Source organism: Propithecus coquereli, unplaced genomic scaffold (assembly GCF_000956105.1).
Source record: "Propithecus coquereli isolate 6110/MARCELLA unplaced genomic scaffold, Pcoq_1.0 Scaffold351, whole genome shotgun sequence".
NCBI classification, from domain to species: Eukaryota; Metazoa; Chordata; class Mammalia; order Primates; family Indriidae; genus Propithecus; species Propithecus coquereli.
This window is the reverse complement of record NW_012149186.1, coordinates 429,764-449,399: the sequence shown is the minus strand read 5'-3', so window position 1 is coordinate 449,399 and position 19,636 is coordinate 429,764. Positions and strand designations below refer to the sequence as shown.

General features: G+C 49.7%; 1 protein-coding gene across 1 annotated transcript in view; it reads left to right on the top strand.

The window, feature by feature from the left end:
* Positions 1 to 1,091: 1,091 nt before the first annotated feature.
* WDFY4 (WDFY family member 4) overlaps positions 1,092 to 19,636 on the top strand; it is a 283,986-nt gene continuing 265,441 nt past the window's right edge. Inside the window, exon 1 of the mRNA XM_012651295.1 lies at positions 1,092 to 1,111. The gene's annotated coding sequence lies outside the window, so the exon portion shown is untranslated. The remainder of the gene's footprint in view (positions 1,112 to 19,636) is intronic.

Genomic DNA, 19,636 nt, shown 5'->3' with positions numbered 1-19,636 from the left:
TGAGCATTGTGTCAGAATGCGTGTGGGGCCCAGATCTGAAACTGGATAGATCTCCTATTTTGACTGCTGTCTACTGACAAGTTTGCATTGCTGAAAACTGAGGTTTTATTGCAAATGTTGTTTTCATCTTTGAACCAATCTTGGAGCTTTATTGCTAATCATAACAGATGATGTTGCTATTGCCTTTCACTTACAGTTACTCATAAATGGTCAGCTAGTTTTGTGAACTGGAGACAGGAGATGAGCTGGCATGAACATCTCTTGGGACAACCCTCTCCTTTCAGAGAGCACAGCATGTACTGTGTGTGAATGGACGTGCTTGCTGGTCCTGTGTGGATGATGTTATGCATGGATGACTTGGAATGATTCAACCTAATTAATATGCCCAAAGGAATGAGAATTTGGATTCTGAGTTTCAGAGAATTTCATTCTATTATTCAAAATTTTCTTTTATCACTACTTCAGTGTTACCTTATAGTTAGCCATTTAACAATGGAGGACTCTCAGTCAGTTGTGCAAGTTACGGAGGAGGTGGTTTGAGGATGGGGGAGGAAGGAACCAAGTGAGAAGCTCTGAGGCTGGTGGGGAGAGTGCTGGTGAGCGCATGCAATGTCCAAGGATGCATTTTATACATACATTTAATTACATTCACCTAAACACCATCATCATCCTCATTTTACCAGAGGCTCAGAGAGGATAAATGGGCACCAGTGGTCACCTTGCTAGTAAATAGCGGACGCAGAACTCAGACCTGTCTCAGACCTATGCTATCGGGCTGAACTTTTTTTTTGTCCTTGGCGCCACCCAGCATTGTTTGACTTCGGAGTGTACAGCCCCAAGGGGCCTATCTGCAGAGCCCAAATCACTGGCCAGAACTGAAGAAGTTCTGTCATAGGCCGAGGAGTGGGCAGAGCCAGGCATCTGCCGACTCTCCACTTCTGCTTTCTCCAGGAAATGAGTGGAGTCTTAGCGCAAGTGATTCATAGTGAAAGGTCGTTGAAGACTGACGTTGCCAGCCAGGCCCTCTTCCCCCGAACCTGAGGGGCTGTGGCTGGGGATGAGGGGGTCTATGTCATCTGACGTCTGTAGGCCCTGACTGCCACTCCACTAGGTAAGTCACCTTGCTCTTGACCAAGCCAGGCCAGCCCAGAGGTGAGCCTGGGACAGACAGGGCCTACTGGTTGTCTCCTGGAAGACTGCGTGTGGGGGCATGTGTGCTCCCCAGGGCCTGGTCCGGGTTTGTGGATGTGGGAAAGGAGGTGAGCTGAGGAGCAGGAAGTGTGTGGGGGGCAGGCAGCCCATGTGGTCAGGGCCGTTCCGGTGGTGTCTGTATCTGCTGGGGTATCTGTCACCATTGGGGTTTACCAAGCCACGCCGGGCTCTAGCACTTTTCCTCATCCTCCGACAGCAGGTCAGGCCCTTTCTTGTGGTTCCGCTAAGGACGGTGAGACAGTGATCCTGCCACATCTGGGAAAGGCTGACACTGGCCCATGCCAATTGTCTAGGGGATGGGGAGAGGGTGCTGCCTGTGAGACTCCCCCTCCAAGCTCCTGTGTAGGCCTCTGATGAGTGCAGAGCAGTGGGGGCCACTTTAGACTGGCCACCAAGAGAGCTGGGTCTGCAGCCCCACGGTAAGTAGGTGCCTCTTCAAGCCTCACTTCCCTCATTTGAATTACTACAAAAATCTTTGTTTCACCAACATTTTCTGAATAAGCAGGACCACCTGGATCATCTCCTCTTCCTCTGAAATTGAACCTTCCAGAACACTATACCAATCATTTGTCCCAACCTATCTAAAGGGAGGAGGAGCTGACCTAATAACTAAGGGTTTTATATATTTCCCTTTCCAAGGAACACTTTGATTTTAATATGATTTTCCACTAAGTTATTCAACAAATATTTATCGAGAGGCCATTCCTTGCCAGGTGCTGAAAAGGCAACAGGGTTCTGGTGTGCACAGTGCCACGGGGCTTGGAGAGCAGCAGGTGGATAGTGGGGACTCAGGAGGCCAGGGAAGGCTCCAGTCTTCCAAGAGGGGACCTGAAGGAGGGGAGTTCTGGGCCTATGTGCTTCTGAGACATGCCTCTTTCGTGTTTACTTTGGCCAGTCTAATAACTATGTGATGTGGTGATTGCCTTTTCACTTTGAGTCTCCCGGGAGTTCTGTGTGCTTCTTGTAGCTGGATATCTAGATTTCTGTCCAGGCCAGGCAGGTTTTACTCCAGTATTCCAAGAAATAGATATTCCAGACCTTGTGTGTATTTTCTTCTTCTCTCTCCAGGATGCTTATAATTCTTATAGTTGGTTTCTTTACATAATCCCACATTTCTTATATGTTTTGTTCTTGTCTCTTGCTTCTGTGTTCTTTTTCTTCATCTGATTTGTTTAGCACATAGGCATTATGTTCAAGCTCTGAGATTCTTTCCTTTGTGTGATCCATCCTATTCTTAAGGCTTTCTACTGTATTGTATAGTTCTTTGAATGCCCAGGTGGCACTTGTGTCTCTGCTCCAGGTGTGGCAGCCTGTGGTTGTTCACACCTAAGTCCAGGGGCTGCAGCCCATGCCTCTTTTCTACCTTAGTGCCATTGCTGTTGGGTTCCAGAACAGTACGCAGTCTGTTGAGGGAAGAGTTCTAAATTGGTGCCTTTCTGTAGCTGCTTAGGGAATGTAAGGAACCCAGCATCAGCGTCCTCCCTGGGGCAGTGCCATTGTACAATCTCCCAACAGCTCCTATGGTAGTGAGGGTCAAGGGGCTCTCCTGTGGCTAGGATTTTAGGAGTCCATGGTGAGAATATGGACCTAGATCTGAGCTGTCCAATGTGGAAACCACCAGCTGTACTCGAAATGTGTCCAGTCTGAATTGAGATGCACTGTAAATGTAAAATACTCAACAGAGATTAAAAATATGGTAAACTAACAGCAAAATTGTAAAATATCCCAATACTTAAAAAACACTGATTACATATTGGAAATATTTTGGATATATTGGGTTAAATAAATTTTAAAAATTCATTTAACCTATTTATTTTTACTTTTTTAATGTGGCTATTGGAAGATTTAAACTTACACATGTGGCTTGAATTTGTGGCCAGCTTTGTATTTCTATTGGACAGACCCTTTGGAGTAATGACAATTCTTGTTACATGGTTAGAGGCTTTCATGGGGAACACAGTTCAAGAAGAATGAGAAGTTGGAGAAGTGAAAAGTTATTTGTTAAAAGTAATTCCAAGAAGAAAGAAAGTATACAGGCTCAGAATAATGTATTTTAGTATCTACAATACACCAGTGTCATCCGAAGGACCACCAGGATGGCTAAATAGTAGAAAGGAGAGCTTTATTGGCGATATCAGTTTGCAGACTGGGAAGAGACAGTCTCTGGCCAGTACTGAAGGTGCTCTCTCTTTGAAAGAGAAAGATTAAGTTGGGTTTTATACTTCCTAGGGTCCGTATCACACCACAGAGTCATACATATTCATCAGGTTTGGGGGGAAAATCTATATATGTTTATGAGGGGAGTCAAGTGCATACACAATGGGTAAACATATGTGTAACATACATTTCATGTTCACTTTGGGGTTTTAGTGTTAGAATGAAGTGGAATTTGGCTCTTTACATCAAAAGGTGAATGACAGGACAAAAAGACAGTTTGTGCAGTCTCTCTAAATTGGCCAAAACTGGTTTGAGATCTGTAGTTGTTTATCAGGAAAGAATGTTTGTAAGGCTGGTCCTCAGTCCAATCAGAGTTGTAGGGTCTGGGCTGTAATCAGAGTCAGGAAGGGTCTGACATTTTGCATGATAGCTGCTGTTGTTAGGGAGTTCAGCAAAAGTGTGGATTTTCTTGTAGCCATAGGAATTTCGGGAGTTGCCATGCCAGCTGAGCCCTCAGCCCTCACCGGATAGGAAACTTTTTGTTTCCTTAACCTTAAGATCCATCTTTGCTGATAAAGGGGCAGTTATTTTGGTTTCTCAGATCACACCAGACCTGGGTATTTGCAATCCCATTTAATCCTCACCACGAGATCAGTTTCATTATTTGCATTTTGTGTATGAGAAAATGGAGACTCAGAGAGGTATGATCCTTTGCCCTCAGACAGTAAGTGGCTAAACTGGGATTTGATCCTAGTTCTACCTCATTTGAAAGCCCATGTATTTTGCAGTAGACAACACTGCCACTGAAGAGTTGAAGAAGCAACACTTCTGGAGAGGAGCAGTCAGTGTTAGGCAGGAGTGTGAAAACTGCTCTTCCTCTTTGGCCAAATGATTAATTCTTCTTTTGAGAATTCATCTTCACAGATGATTCACAGAAAACAAAATCATTGTGGTGGAGATCATTTCCCCAGCTTTGCCCATGACAGCAACAGAGATACTGTGAGTATCCAGTTATTAGATAGTGAGAGAGTCAGTTATGGCGATTGACCAAGAGGTTGCTTCCTGGTCATTAAGTTTGATAATTTAAGAAAAGGGCAACATAGAGTATGTGATATGATGGTGGATGATTTAATGCGATTCAACTATTTATACACCAATTACAAGCAAAATATGCCTGGATATGAAAAGCCATGTGCAAAAATAAAAAAGATAAATATTTGTTGATTTTTGTGTTTTCTGTGTAATAATGGAAAATTTCTTAGTAGCATTCTAATATCAGCTATTAAAAGGATATGCACACAATACAAAGAGATACATAGGCGAAGACAGATAAAGGCATGCGCACCTAAAGAAACTGTGTGGAGGCTGGCCAGCACAGACAGGGAGCTGATCATGCCGAAACGTGCCGCAGAGAACCCACAGGGCTTTCCCTGACTGAGCCCTGGACGGAGTCAGAAGAGAGTAGCCCCACGTGGGGAAGACAACAGGTGCCTGTAACAGAGTCAGGGGAGAACGCCCTGCAGCTGTGTCCCGTGTCTCTGCCCTGAGAAAGTGCGTCCTTTAGGAGAGGGAGGAGGGCAGCAACTAAAAGGAGGCAGCGGCTGGGGACTGTGGGTCCTGAGTCCCAGGGCTCCTCGCTGACCCAGGGGGCTCATGTCCAGCGTGTGTGCGGCCGCGCTCTGGGGCGGGGGTGTGGGGCACTGCACCGTCTCTGAGGAGAGCAGAGGGTGAGGAAAGAGCGGGGAGAATCAGTCAGGGTGGGCGGACATGCAGATACTCAAGGGGGGGAAGCCCCGGGGCTACTCTGCAATCGGAACACAGTTCCCGTTATTTCCTTTTAGTCTTTCCTTGCACACACCTGTGGGCCGCGACACAGGTATCCTAACAGGGCTCCGCGGCGGGCAGAGGGGCTGGAGGGGCAGATGCCCTCGGAGAGACTCTCTTTTCTCTGCCTCCCTGGCGGGAGGGGTCCCTCGATCACCTGTCTAAAAAACCACCTTCACTCCAAGAAATACTTCTTTCCTCACACAGTGGAAAGTGTCTGAGTAGTCTCATTTTCGAGGTGTGTATTTATTTAATGTGATGATTTTTCTTTTCTAAAGCACTTTAATTCAATCACTGTGGTATTTTATAGTTGGTGGAAACTTAGACTTGAGGGGATCCAAGAGGGAGAAAGAGACAGCGTGTTCGTGAATAACAGTAACGTGAGCAAGGAAGTGCGGAGAGCCCAGTAATTACAGGCAGTAGGTACTGGGGAAAGTGGCCCATTTGGGAGCTACACAATGTAGACTTCTGTGGAGCTTGCCTGACTCTACCCTGGTGTCCCCGCACAAGTGGCTCTCACCCTGGAGCTTCCCTTTCCTCCTGCAATGGGGTCATCCAGGCCCTGCTGTGTCCCTCACCGTCCTGCTGCAGTTACTAAGAGTCATGATGTGTGGAAGCAGCGCTGAAAGCTGGGAAGGGTGTCCCCTGCTGCTGTCCAATCCCAGGATGGCCCAGTAGTGGCAGCAGTTGGGAAGTGGAGAGGGCAGGGTTACTTCTGTCCAGGAGGCAGCCACAGCTCTGCCTGGAAGGCTGCAGGCTTTGGACACTAGGCCCTGAAGTAGAAGCTTCCCAGGCTGGGGAGGAGGCCTGAGTAAAGACAGAGTCAGGGTGTGAGCAAACAGGGCATTTGGCCAGACCCCACTGGGGTACAGTGGGAAGTTAGGCAAGAAGGGGGTTTGGGGCTTGGGTCGTATCATCAGGACCCCTGAGGGCATTTGAACAAGGAAGGGACATGACGGAGTTGTACTCCCAAGTCCGACAGGGTGGGGTGGGCAGGGGCAGTGGGGAGCCTGGGGCCAGAGGCCTGCCATGGCAAGGCCTGGGAGGGATGAGGAGCCGTGGGGACGGCGCCAGGCCCACCCTGGACTGCCTGTCTCACCCACTCGTGTGGCATTCTGAGGTCTCTCGGCTCCTTTCAGTTCTCTTCGGGCGCCATCGTCTGCGTCTCCTGGGCATGTAGAAGAATTAGGTCTGGGTTAAAATATATTCCTGGCACATTAAGAAGTTCACCGGTTCGTGTGAGACTCTTTCTGGTTAAACAAATATTCAGCTCTCAGGGGAGAAATCTGAGGCCCGTGAACATGAGGCTAATTTGAACAGCAGGCCTTCACTGGCAGATGGGACCTTAAGGAACATCTATTAAATGCCTCGTTACAGGTGGGGAAACGGAGCCACAGAGAGGCAGAGACTCAGCTGTTGCTGAAGCCCCTTCCTCCCAGCCACCAGCACTGTGTTTCCTTGCTCTTCACTTTGGTGAAAAATCACCACAAGGCAACGTTGCAAGTGTCTCTTTTTCTTGTTATAACCTAAAGGCAGGGTTCTCTGGGTCCAGGTCTGCCTGGTATGGTACAGGACAGGCAGCCCGAGAGAATGCGTGACCATCTCTGTATAATGTGGGTGGTTTGCGGCCTCGCTCGCTGTGTTTAGATGAGCCATGAGAATCAAGAGATGCTCAATCCCTTACAAGTCAGGAATGCAAACTCCAGATGGGTTTCAAAGTTTAGCTAGTGATTTGTGTGTTTGTATTCTGACTAAATTACACTTGAAATGTAATAAGCTAAACAGGACGCTTGTGTGGGCAAACAGAGCCATCGTGGAAATGTGTAAAAATCTTTCTCTTCTCAGCATGTGACCTTAGAGGTGTAACGGGTGCTGCAAAGCTCCCTGGAGGTTTTGCTTCTCCTAGAGTTTGGAGGGTGAGGAATCGGGTGGGGCCAGCCCTACCCCATCCCTCCCAGTTGCACAGGAGCAGGTATGGTTGGGCACAGCCTTTGCTGTGGCTTTGCTTTTGCTTTGCGGTGGCCTGGCTTACTTCTCCTGTCCTTAGGCTCTCTCTCCAGAACACCTGCTCCTGTGAAGCCTCTTCCACCCTGTCCCAGCCACCCCCACCTGAGCCCCTGCAGTAGACAGCTCCTTCCCTCTGCCCGTCAGCGCTGGATCCCTGCTCCCGAGGCACAGTTCAGGGGTTGCGTTAGAGCATCCCTTTCCCTGCCTTCTCTTTCCAGTATGCTGTGAGCAGCTGGCGGTGGGATCTGGGCCCCTGGGCAGGCCCAGCATCTAACAGGGGGCTGCTGTAAACTGTCTGTGTCACTATCTGCTGAGAGTCCCACAGTAACTCCTAGGACTGCTCCATGGGACAAGCCTGGCATTCCTGGCCCTCTCACCATGCAGGCCTTCACCCCATCACTGTCCCCCTCTGCTCCCGCTTCCCCTAGGGACCTCATACCCTTCTCCAAACACTCCTGCTGCCTAGAGTGCCTATCCACTTGCCTAGAGAGCCCATACTTATCCTTTGGTGCCCATCATGGGCACCATTTGTTCGGAGAAGCACTCTCAGACCTCCACGCCCCCGACCCCCCCCAGGCTGGTCCACAGCCTCCTTGCCACAGCCGGCATCATCCTGCCTGATGCCTGCCCTGCTGCTCCCCTGACTGTGAGCTTTGGAGTCCAGTGTGTGGACCGTGGGTGATTCTTCTCCTTCCATGTTTAATAATCCAAAGACCCACAACACAGAGCATGCCAAGGAGAGCCACAGCCCTGGTAGCTTAGCCTGGAGGGTGAGTGACTAAAGCTGGGAGTGCTGGCATCAGTCGAGGTGAGTGATAGCGAGGGGGTGCCTATGTTTTGCTGGGCTAATGACCTCAAGGCTCCCAGGGATCAGCACTTCCCTGGGCAATGGCATGACCACGGGGTCCTATTCTGGACCTGCCTGTGTGTGGTGTGTGTGGTGTGAGCTGGGGCCAAACAGCAGTCTGGCTCAGAATTCCTATGGCCAGGGCTCGGCCACAGCTTTGCAGGTCCAGCCAGGGAACCCCTGTGGTGCTGTAGGCAGTAGGAGTTTCCAGCTAGTACCTCAGGTGCCCCAGGGTATGTTCTTACCACTGTTGGCCTCTGTGTGAAGCCACCCTCCAGTGTGGGAGAAGGGACCTAGGTTTAACCTTTATTCTGATGCTTGTCAGCAGTTTGATTTCAGATGAATTACTTGTTGTCTCTGAGTCTCACTAGACCCATCTGTAAGTGGGAATGATAAAGCCTACCTTACAGATTTTCTAAGATTAGAGAACATTGATATCTGCTAGTAGATGGTCGTTCATCTGTGGTTGTTCTTACTTGAGCACATTTCCTTATGTTTCAGTGAGACCAAGCCACCGATTGGCTCCTATGCTGGAGAGGCTCACCAGTAATGGGACTGGGCTTCCTGTGACCTGTGCTGTCCCCAGCTCATGTCTTTGTGCCCATCGTGGTAGGTCAACCATAGCTGAGCCGAGAGGGTCTGGCCAGGGGAAATGTTCCCTGGCCATTTTTGGCAACGTGGAAGTCTGTACATATACTGAGATACAGAAGTGGCCCCTTGCTGGGGATACTGTGAGTTCCTGTTGCAAAAACCACAGAGGTGTGTGCCTGCAGGAGCACAGCATAGACTGAAAGCAGAAAAAGGAAGTTTTGAGGGCTATGGACCTGCCTGGTTCCTGCCAATGAGAGTTCCCATCTTACTCCTCAGGGGAATTTCTGAACTTCTGGAAACAACCTGAGCTTTCTGCCTTCTCCTTGTGAGTCGCCTGGAGCAAGTGTAGGGCCCTGGGCTCTGCTGCTTTCTGCCTGCAGGCACACGCAGCCCTGGCCCATGTAGGAGGTGGGGACACTCACTAACTGGTGGGGCTTGGGGCGGCACCGGGTTGATGGCTGGGGTCCTCCATGATGCTGAGTCTAGTGGCCATGCCCTGGTCCTGGCAACAAGCCCCCCAAGGACAAGCTGGACATGCAGGTCCCACAGGGTACCTGTCCATCTTCCCAGTTCTTGCCCTCCCACCCCGTCTGCAGGGCCACCCTTTTCTCCACCTGCTCGTGATGTGGTGTCCCCATGACATAGGCTCACAGACTTAGGGACAACCCTTCTGCTTGTGTTTCCTCATTGTGTCCTCATGGTGGCCAAATCCTCACCTGAACACTAAGGCCTTGTCCTGACGTCCACACAAACAGCTCCTTGTTGTGAGAAAGCCTATGATTGGACAGATGTGGCCAGGCCAAGGGGAGAGGACACAGGAGAGAAGCAGGGTCTAGGGTGAACTGGAGCAGCTTACCCTGACCTTGAAGCTGGACCCTAGAGACTGACTGAGGCCCCAGAGCACACCCACAAAGGGTTACGTGGGCTCAGGCTCCCTCAGGAAATGCCACAGATTTCAGGAAATCTCCAGGCAGCAAAGTGTAGAGTGAGGGAGGGGCTGTGTGCTGGCTGCTAGTGCCTTGGGGGCAGGGGCTGTAGGCCAAGCAGAAGGAACGGGCACTTTGTGGACCTCAAGTGTGTACTGGACACCCTCTCATGTGTAGTGGCTTGCTTAATTCTTCCCACAACCTTGCAAGGAAGGTAATTGATTCCATTTTACAGCTGAGACAGAGACTCAAAGAGCCTAAGTCACTAAGGCCACAGGTTAGGAAAAGGTGGATTAGGATTTGAATCAGATGTGTGCTATGCTGCTCAGGATCAGCCTGCCCTTGGAGCCTGGGAGAGGCCAGCCTGGCCAAAAAATCTAGGTTCAGGGTGTGGTGTTTCTTACCAGGGAGTCAAGGAAGAGGCTGCCCTGCAGTCCAGGCTCACAGGCCCACTTTTAGATGCACTGAGCCACCTGCTCGTGGGCCTGGAACTCTCAGCCCCACTCCGCCCAGCTCACAGGTAACCCCAGAGCTGATGTCTGGCCTCTGATAGACCTAGAGACGGCCTCCTATACTAGTTCTCTCCCTCACTAGCTCTGTGATGTTTGATAAGCTGCTTTCCTCTCTAGGCCACAGTTATCTGGGAATGGCAGAGCTGGGGGGTGGGTCTTGGCTAAGCACCCCTCCAATGGTTTACCACATCTTCCTAGGCTCCCTGCCTCACCTGGGGACACGTTGCAGTCACCTGAGACCTTATAGTCAAGACTCATGCCTAGGGCCCACCCATACTGATTAAGTTGCAATGTTGGGGGAGCATGGCCTCCCAGCTGGTTCTGGTATACAGCCTGGGTGAGTGATGGCTGCTCTGTTTCCAAGCTCATCAAATGACTCTCCATCCTTTTGGGTCATCTCCAAAGTTTCTCGGCCTCTCCAGGCTGTGTGGCTGCTCCCACTGAGCTTGTTTCTTGCCCAGCCTCCTCCAAGAAGCCCTTCCATCTCCAGAGGACGCTCCTGTCCACCATGGCTCCACTCACATTTGTTCTCCTGTAGTCCTGGCCCCTGAGAGGGCCTCTGCAGAGAGGACATTTTGCCCATTACATAGCCCCTCCTGTGGGCTGCTGCTCGACGGCCAACTCATGGCATTTCCCAGGAGCACATCCTTCAGAAGAGGACTGGATTTTAGAGAGTCACTTCTGAGACTACATAGTTCACTGCATTAGGAGCTGGGACCAGAACCCAGGGCTTGAAGCCAAATCCCAATTTTATCTGCACATGATGCTTCTGTCTTCTAGCCTGGGAGATAGCACAAATCTCCTGGAATTTTGAATGTTCTGATGTCATTCTCCTGCCCCTGAGAGCACTACAGTACAAGGTTCTGGGCTGTAACAGTGACAAGGTCCCTGTGACATAGTCCTGTTCCAGCTCTGCAGCTGGTGGTCCTTGTTTGTGCAGAACTGGATTTTCATGAAATGCCCTTTCTGAGCAGCAGCTGCCTCTAGGAGGATCAGGGAGGGAGCAAGAGGACTTCATCTGACTTCTGGTGTGTTACTGACAACCTCTTTCTCTTGGGGGTCCACTGTCCACAGTTTCATGCTCAATCTTTGTTCTGTCTGTCCCCAGCTGGGGAGACAGATTGGAACCCCAACCCCAATATGGCTCCTCTTTTACCACATGTGTCTGAGAAGGCACAGTCTAACACTGAGCCTGCCACTGGTACCAGTTCAATAAGTGCTGATGGGATGTGTGGACAGATGTGGCCGGTGAAGGGCTCTGCCAGGCTTCATCAAAGACTGCCATGCTATATCAGTGAGGGTTCGCCAGAGAAACGGAACAGCAGAACGTGTTCATGCATGCGTGTGCATGCTTCTTGTGTGTGTACATAGAAATTCCTTTTAAGGAATTGTCTCCCACAACTGTGGGGGCTGGCAAGTCTGAAATCTGAAGAGCAGGCTGGAGACGCAGGGAAGAGTTGCCACTGAGTTCGAAGACAATCTGCTGGCAGCTCTGGAGAGAGAGTAGAGATCTCTCATAAATGTCAGTGACTCATAAGCTCCACGCAAGCCCCACATGTGCGCTCAGGCCCCAGAGAGCACATGCTGTTTCCCTATATGTTCTTCCACAGACACCTGGAACTCACCCCAGGAGTGAGGTGGCAGCATGAGGGGAGGGACATGGGAGGTGGAGGGAGCAGATTGTCCAGGGACAGGGCTCTCAGGGTGACCAAGGGGAAGCCATGGGGCGTGGTCGTGGCCATCTCTAGAGAGCAGGCAAAGAAGGAGCTTATGTGTTCAGTGTTCAGAGATTTCCGGTTTGGGGGCTGGCAGCATAGGAACCTTGAAGCCAGCAGGGGCAGAAGCAAAGAGACCTATTTTAACATCTCAGCGTCCCTCCTGCCCTCTCCACACCACGCACGTGTATGCAACAGAGCTCGGGCCCTCAGTTAATGTGTCACTGATTTGGGCGAGGATTTTCTTTTCAGGGGAAGGTGGGAAGAGGACAGTTTTAGGGGGCTGGACAACCAGGGCAGGTAGAGTGGTGAAGAGGCTCTGGAGACAGACAGACCTGGGCCTCAGTGAGCTGCAAGCCCAAGCTCCTAGCCTCAGTTTCTTTATCAGACAGGGGCATCCCTAGTGTCCTCCTTATGGAATCATTATGTGGGCCAAACAGTGCTATTGTGCAAGGCTGAGCTCCCGCTTCCCCGAGCCACTTCATTCTCTCACACGCACTTTTCAGGCTGGTTCCCTAGGTCCACTGTCTGGGGTAGGGATGAGGGGTGGTCAGGGCTTGCAGTACTGCCAGATAAAATCTAGATGATAAGACATTTCTGCTTCAAAAGTCCCTCTCCAAGTCATCTCCTTGGGTGGTGGTCTTCAACGTGTGGTCCCTGGACCAGCTGCCTCAGTACCTCCTGGGAACTTGTTAGAGATACAAATTCTTGAGCCAAAGGAAGTCTCAGGGCATTGTGATCTTCTATCAGCTCTTTCCTCAGGGGCCCACATGGAAGACTCAGGGTCGTCATTCCATTACTGTTGGTCTCCATGTCTACCCTTTCCCCCTTTGCTCTGTACGTTGTACAGACTGTGCTCTGGGGCCCTATGCCACATCCTACAGGAATTCCAGTGCTCTTGCCCACTTGCTGCATATTCTCAGGGCCTGTGTCCTCCAAGCTACTTCCATCTCCTGCTTTCTCTGATCTTGTCAGTGAGTCTCATTGGGTCCCCTTCTATATGATAGCTGTCCTCTCTACCCAGAGCTAACCCGGGTGTGGAACACAGTTCCTCCACGGTTGATTTCCCCACAGTCTTTCCAGCACAATGCCACATGTGTGGCAAAGGCCACTGAAGTCTCAGGCCAGAAGGGAAGGGAATTCATATCGCACCCCTGAAAACACCAGCTGTGAGCATGCCTAGGCATGCCGATCAAACTCACGGGGACTGTTTCCTCCTTCCTCCTGGGGGTGTGTCTGGGGCTCATAACAGTCCTCGTGCTGTAGGCTTTTGAGAGAATTAAATCAGTCTGTGCATGCAAAGCCCTTGGCTCAGAACCCAGTGTGGAGCAAGCACTCGGTGGGGCCAATTATTGTTTTTTTATTGTGGTCGACGAATCATACCCTCTTCCTTTAACTTGTACCTTATCTATTTTATTTATGAATTGTGGTAAAATATACAAAACGTAAAATTTATCATCTTAACCATTTTTAAGTGTACAGTTTAGTGGCATTAAGTACATTTATAATCTTCACCACCATCTATCTCCAGGACTTTTTTATCTTCCCAGACTAAAACTTTGTGCCTATTATTAAATGCTAATTCTCCATTCTCCCCTTCCCCAGACCCTCGAGGTCCCTCCTATAAGGAATCATATATTTGTCCTTTTGTGACTGGCTTATTTCACTTAGCGTAATGCCCAAGTTTTACCCATGTTGTAGTGTGTGTCAGAATTTCCTTCTTTTTTAAATCCGAATAAGATTCCAGTGTGTGTGTGTGTGTGTGTGTGTGTGTGTGTGTGTGTGTACATATATGTATATATGGGGTCTGTCTGGAAAGTATCCAGCCATGTAATGTGAAAAATAAATTAACAATGTCTGGATACTTTCTGGATAGCCCTCATATACACACACACAGATTTTGTTTGCCATTCATTCATCCACTGATGGACACTTGGACACTGGGTTGTTTCTCTCTCTTGACTGTTGTGAATAATGCTGCTATGAACATGGGTATACAAGTATTTGTGTCTCTGCTTTCAATTCTTTTGGGTATTCTTCTACTTTTTATAATTGACCCACCTTGTCTGTTAGTGTAGCCAGTTTGACAAAATATAGTCTTTTTAACCGAATGCAAAAGTGGGCGGGTAACTTAGTAGTCTCCGCACTTGACCGAGGCCTGGGAAGGGCCCTGAGTGAGCCCTTATCTGAGTGTGGCTTGTATTCACAGGCGCCTCTGTCCTGTCCCCAGTCTGTGGTGCTCTGGGGAGGAGGGAGTGTGGCTAAGGAGGAGTGTGTGGGCTTTGGAGTCGCACAGACAGAACTTGCCTTGTGACCCCTTGGGAAGCCGTACAACCTCTCTGAGCCTTGTTTCTGCACCTGTAAAATACTGCTACTGTTTGTTCCCTCTCGGCGTGGTGTTGTGATGATGAAGAGAGATGATATGGAGAGGAAAATGCAGGGCCACTCTAAAGTTAGCTCTCAGCAAGGGGAGTTGTTAATGTGATTAAGTACGTATTTATATCCCCATTGTACTGGATAAAAACTGAGGCCAAGGGACTAAAACCCCTGCCCCTTGTTTTCCCATTAGCTCTCTTTCAACATCAGGACATTTGTTCCCTTAAAGTCAGGTTTATTGAGGCATAATTTACATAAAAACAATTTACTTTTTAAGTGTACACTTTTGACAAACATAGACAGTCAAGATACAGAGCATCTTATCCCCAGTCCCTGGCAACCACTGATCTGTTTTCTGCCCCTATAATTTTGCCTTTTCTAAACCGTCGTATAAGTGGAATAAGACAGTATGTAGCCTTCTGAGATGGGCTCCCATCTCTCAACATAAGGCATTTGCAATCCATCCAGGTTGCTGTGTGTCTTGGTAGTATGATCCTTCTTGTTGCCAAGAAGTTATTGTATAGATATACCGAGTTTATTTATTCATTCACCCCTTGAGAGACATTTGGCTTTTTTCTAGATTTTGGCAGCTATGAACAGAGCTTCTGTAAACATTTGTATGTAGGTTTTTGTATGAACATAAGTTTCCATTTCTGTAGGGTAAATAGCAAGGAGTGGAATTGCTGGACGTGTTTCACTTTCTCAGAAATTGCCAAATTGTCTTCCAGAGTGGCGATACCGTTTTGCCTTCCCACCAGCAAGGGTGAGAGTTGTGGTTACTGTGCACCTTTGCCAATACTGGCATTATCAATTTTTGTTTGTTTATTGAAGACATTCTAATAGGTGTATCCTGCTGTCTCGTTTAATTATCATTTTCCTAACGATAATGCTGTTGTCCACCTCGGTACTTCTGACTATATCAGCTGTGGAGTCAGATTTGCACAGAGCATTCATAGTTCACTGTTTACTTCTGTCTGCCCGGCCCCCTTTTCAATTTGGTTTTAACTTGTAAGCCGTCCTTGTTCATGTGAAATGGTGGGGACAAAGGAAGCAAGGCCTAGCCCCACCCGCTCACATTTTTGGAGCAGGGATGGCTTTGTTATTTTTCTCTGGCAGCTGAAGGTTGAAGCCAGGACCTTGCTGAAATCAGGGGTATTGGGGGTTTGCGTCTGCTGCCATGCAGTGAGGCACTGACTTTTGAACGGAAAGGAAAACAGACCATTTACAGGCACACATGAGGAGTTGCTGTTCTACTCTGTATCATCTGGTTTAGAGGCCTCCCTTGCTCCAGGGCCTGAGGGCCGTGGCCCATCGCGTAGATGGCGAATAGGCAGTTTCTGCACCTGGAGTTTATAATCCGGAAATGAGAATAGTCACAGACGCTGACAAGAAAGGGGGAAAGGATTTTAATCTTTAATTTTATCAGAGCAACTCTTTGTTTCCAGGCTCCAGCTTCTCTGCTGAGTGCACTGAGTCCCAGGCTGCCCTCCGACCTACCCCTTTGGGTCATTCCATGTACCTTCTTGCTCCGGGGGAGCTTTCCCCCATAATAGCTTCTTGGCATCGTACTTCCAAGGGCTGCTAGATCACATCTCACATCCTTAGACTCCTGCCTGTCTGCAAACCACTGAGCAGAAAGTCAGGGATGGAAACACTCAGTCAACATGTTTATTTAGCAGCCAGAACATCAGTACCCCAGCAGGCGCTTCATGCCCCAGATGTACCCGTTAGTGGGGCAGCTGTGCACAGGGTGCCCTGTGTGGGTCATTCCAAGTGGAACTCTGACGATGCTACGTGACCTCACAGGGTGGGCGGAGTGGGGGAGATGATGGATACTGACACCCAGAGAGCTGGGGCCCATATGGCTGCTCGTAGCTCTGGTGCTGCTGAGGTCAGAGGGCAACTCTCCTTCTTGGGGTCACTGCAGACTTGCCATCTGGTTCCCCAGATGTGGACCCCATCCCTGCCCCATGCCCCCTCACCACACACAACCAGCAGATTGTCTGCCCACTTGGGGCCCCTCCGGCCATTCGGTGACTCACCGTCCTGTACCCCTTGTGTCGTCAGTGCATGAAGGACACAGAATGGAACTGAAATAACCTGAGCTGTGTAGATGAGGAGAAACCAAGTCCCGGAGAGGGGAAGTAACTTGGTTAAGACCCCACGGGGGCCAAGCAGGGCCTGGATCCCTGCCCCATGACTCCCATCCCGGCCCCACTGCCCCCTCTGCCTTGTGGCTGCGTGAGGGGACAGATTTCTGCTGCTGGAAAGCAGGGCTTCTGGCCTGGTGGGCTGTGGTTGTGGAGGAGTCCTGACAAAACCGGGCCGGAGTGTTGCAGGCCCCAAGCCGACACATGCTGGGGAATAGCACAGCTGGAAGAGAGGAGGGGCCTTGTCTTTTTTTGAAGACCCTGGGACTCCCTGCAGCCTCCTGTCCTCTCATTCTGCCAGGGACACATTTCCCTCCACCCCTCCCGTAAGAGCCCACCTCTCCTAGAAGCCTTTACAGAGTGGCAAGCCTTCCCCCAGCCTACCTGACCTGGTAAACTAGTTTTCCAGGGCCTTCTCTCTGCCCTCGGCCTGAGCACGCCCTAGTTTGAGCTCAGCTGCCTGTGCGCTGCCAGTGCTGGGATGGGCAGCAAAGCCTGGGCTGTCCACAGACCTGGGGTGGCTCCTGCTCAGGTGATGGGGCCCAGGAAAGTCACCTCTCTGCTTCCTCCTCAGTACCATCCGTGGACGGAGGCTGCTAGCTTCTGCTGGAAGGTAGGAGGACTGAACAAAGAGGTGCACATAAATACCTGCACCAAGTAGGTGCTGAAAAATGCCAGTCCGCTAGTCCCGGCAGTGATACGTGCTGAGCCCTGAGTAATCCTCGAGGCACCCTAAGAGGAGGACGTGTTGCCATCCCCATTTTACAGATGTGGACGGTGGCAGGGGTGGGTTTCCTCACCCGGTCTAAGCACATTGCTTGCAGACCCCAGCTATCTGCTCCGGCATCTGTGCTGGGAGCCCCTCCGCGACTGACTCCCATGAGAGCAGAATCCCCCGGAGCCCGGCCCAGAAGTGCTATTTGTTTAACTTGTTGGTTTTTGTGACAAATGCCCTGAGCTCGAATTCCCACAGGGGGAGGCCAGTGTAGGTGGGGAGGGTTGTGCAAGCGCAGGGTTGGATCCTGTCTTTATTTGACATTTTGATTTTTTTTCCGTCACAAACGTTTTCGGTATTAATATTGAGTTTTAGAAATAGCGCATTAAATCATTCCTTTCTGGCACCCCCTTAGATCTTGTATGTGGGTGGGTGCCTCATTCACCTCCTCAGCCTGGCCCCGGCCCTGCGCAGGCCTCCATGGGCCCCCGCTCCTCACTGGCCTTTGTTCACGCTGGCTGTGGAGCGGCTGCTGCCACTTACGCAGGGCACTTCTGTGGTTCTTCACACCGGCCCCGAGAGGCTACTCCCTGTTTCCTTCCCTTTTCAAATAAAACCGAAGCAGGTGTTGAGTGATCAGTGATGGGCAGAAGGGCAAGGGCGGGGCAGCCACAGCTAGGCATCTGTGTCAGATGCCACGGCCACGCAATTTGGCGGATCCGCATTTGTTTGAGATTCTTGCTTTTTAGAACTCTCTATTCAAGAGACGGTGAGTCGAGTATTTTACTTCAGTAAATAGACACAGCTTCTACATGGCCTAGGAGATCTGGGGTGGCTTCTGACCCTTCCCCTGGGTATCTGGCTTCGTTCCTGCTCGTTGCAATGTCGTATTCTGACCTGATGGTCACCTTGACTTGGCACTTGCTTGTCCTGAAAACGGGGCATGTTAGCAGGTTCTCAGACTCAGTGTACTGAATGAGCCAGTTAGCAGCACCTGCAGGTGTGGCCACAAAATGAATTTTATGTGATAGAAGCAACACTGAGCTTGGCTATAACAGCCGCCCAGTGGGTTGGGTGGCTCTGGGCTGGGCTTGGAGCTGGCTCTGTTGGTGCCTAGGATGGCAGTTTGATCGGGACATGGTGACTTTCAGAGTCTGGGAGAAATCCAAGAATCTTGGAGTGAGAAAGAAGAACTTGTTCCAGAGAGGGGCCTGGGCTAGGGAGGGAGAGAGATTTGGGGGCCATAGCACATAGGTTAATCTATTCGTTGATTAACTTACACTTTCATTCATTTATTCACTAACATTTTATGGAGCGTTCACTCTGTGCCAGTCCCTGTTAGAGGCACGATATCCTTGCCTTCACAGAGCTAACACTTGGTGGACATGTGGCTCTCAGGGGTGCTAAAGCCATGGGGAAAAGCTGAGACCTCCTTAACGAGGAACCCATGAGATGAGAACACAATGGAGCCTGGTTCCAGAGTAGCAGCTGCAGGGAGCTATGAAGGAGACCTCGCAGCAGACAGACAGAAACATGCTCAGCTCCTCACACTGAAACAGATGCACAGTGGGAACAAAGGAGAGCATTGGCTTTTGTTTCATCACATCAGCAGGGTTTAAAAAAATCGTAATAACCAAGAAAGTGTGAACTTTTGTACACTTATGGTAGGAGGACTGTCCGTTAACATGGTGTTTTAGGAGAGGCTATTTGGAAATATGAATCAAGAGCCTGAAAACTGGCCGGGCGCGGTGGCTCACGCCTGTAATCCTAGCACTCTGGGAGGCTGAGGCGGGTGGATTGTTTGAGCTCAGGAGTTTGAAACCAGCCTGAGCAAGAGCAAGACCCCGTCTCTACTAAAATAGAAAGAAATTAATCGGACAACTAAAAATATATAGAAAAAATTAGCCGGTCATGGTGGCGCATGCCTGTAATCCCAGCTACTCCGGAGGCTGAGGCAGAAGGATCGCTTGAGCCCAGGAGTTTGAGGTTGCTGTGAGCTAGGCTGATGCCACGGCACTCACTCTAGCCTGGGTAACACAGTGAGACTCTGTCTCAAAAAAAAAAAAAAAAAAAAAAAAAAAGAAAAGAAATGAAGGCATTGAGGATCTTAAATGATCTGGAAAATATTTGTCATATGTTGTTTTGACAAAAAAGTTGCAAACTAATTTATAAGAAAAATGGATCAAGAGAAGATATTTGCAATTTTTAAAACCAACAAGGGACCAGTTTCTAGACAATACTCCTGCAAAGTAATAAAAAAAAGACAAGTAAGGAAAAAATAAGCAAAGGTTATGAACAGTCAGTTCACAGGGAAGGAACTCCAAAAGGCTAGCAAGCATGTAAAGAGATGCTCGTACCTTTACAGAAATGCAAATTCAAATGACAATGAGGGCTTACTTTCCTTCAATCAGATTAGCAAACACTGGAAAGCTGTGTAGTGCCAAGCAGGGGTGGCAATGAGGTGACCCAAGAGCCATCAGATGCCTTAGGGTATGTGCATGTGCGGTTTGGTGCTGGCTTTCTGGAGGCATCTCAGCTGGTGGGGCTTGGTTGAATGGAGCAGGCATAAACCCTTGACTCAGCTCTGCTGCTCCTGGGAACATA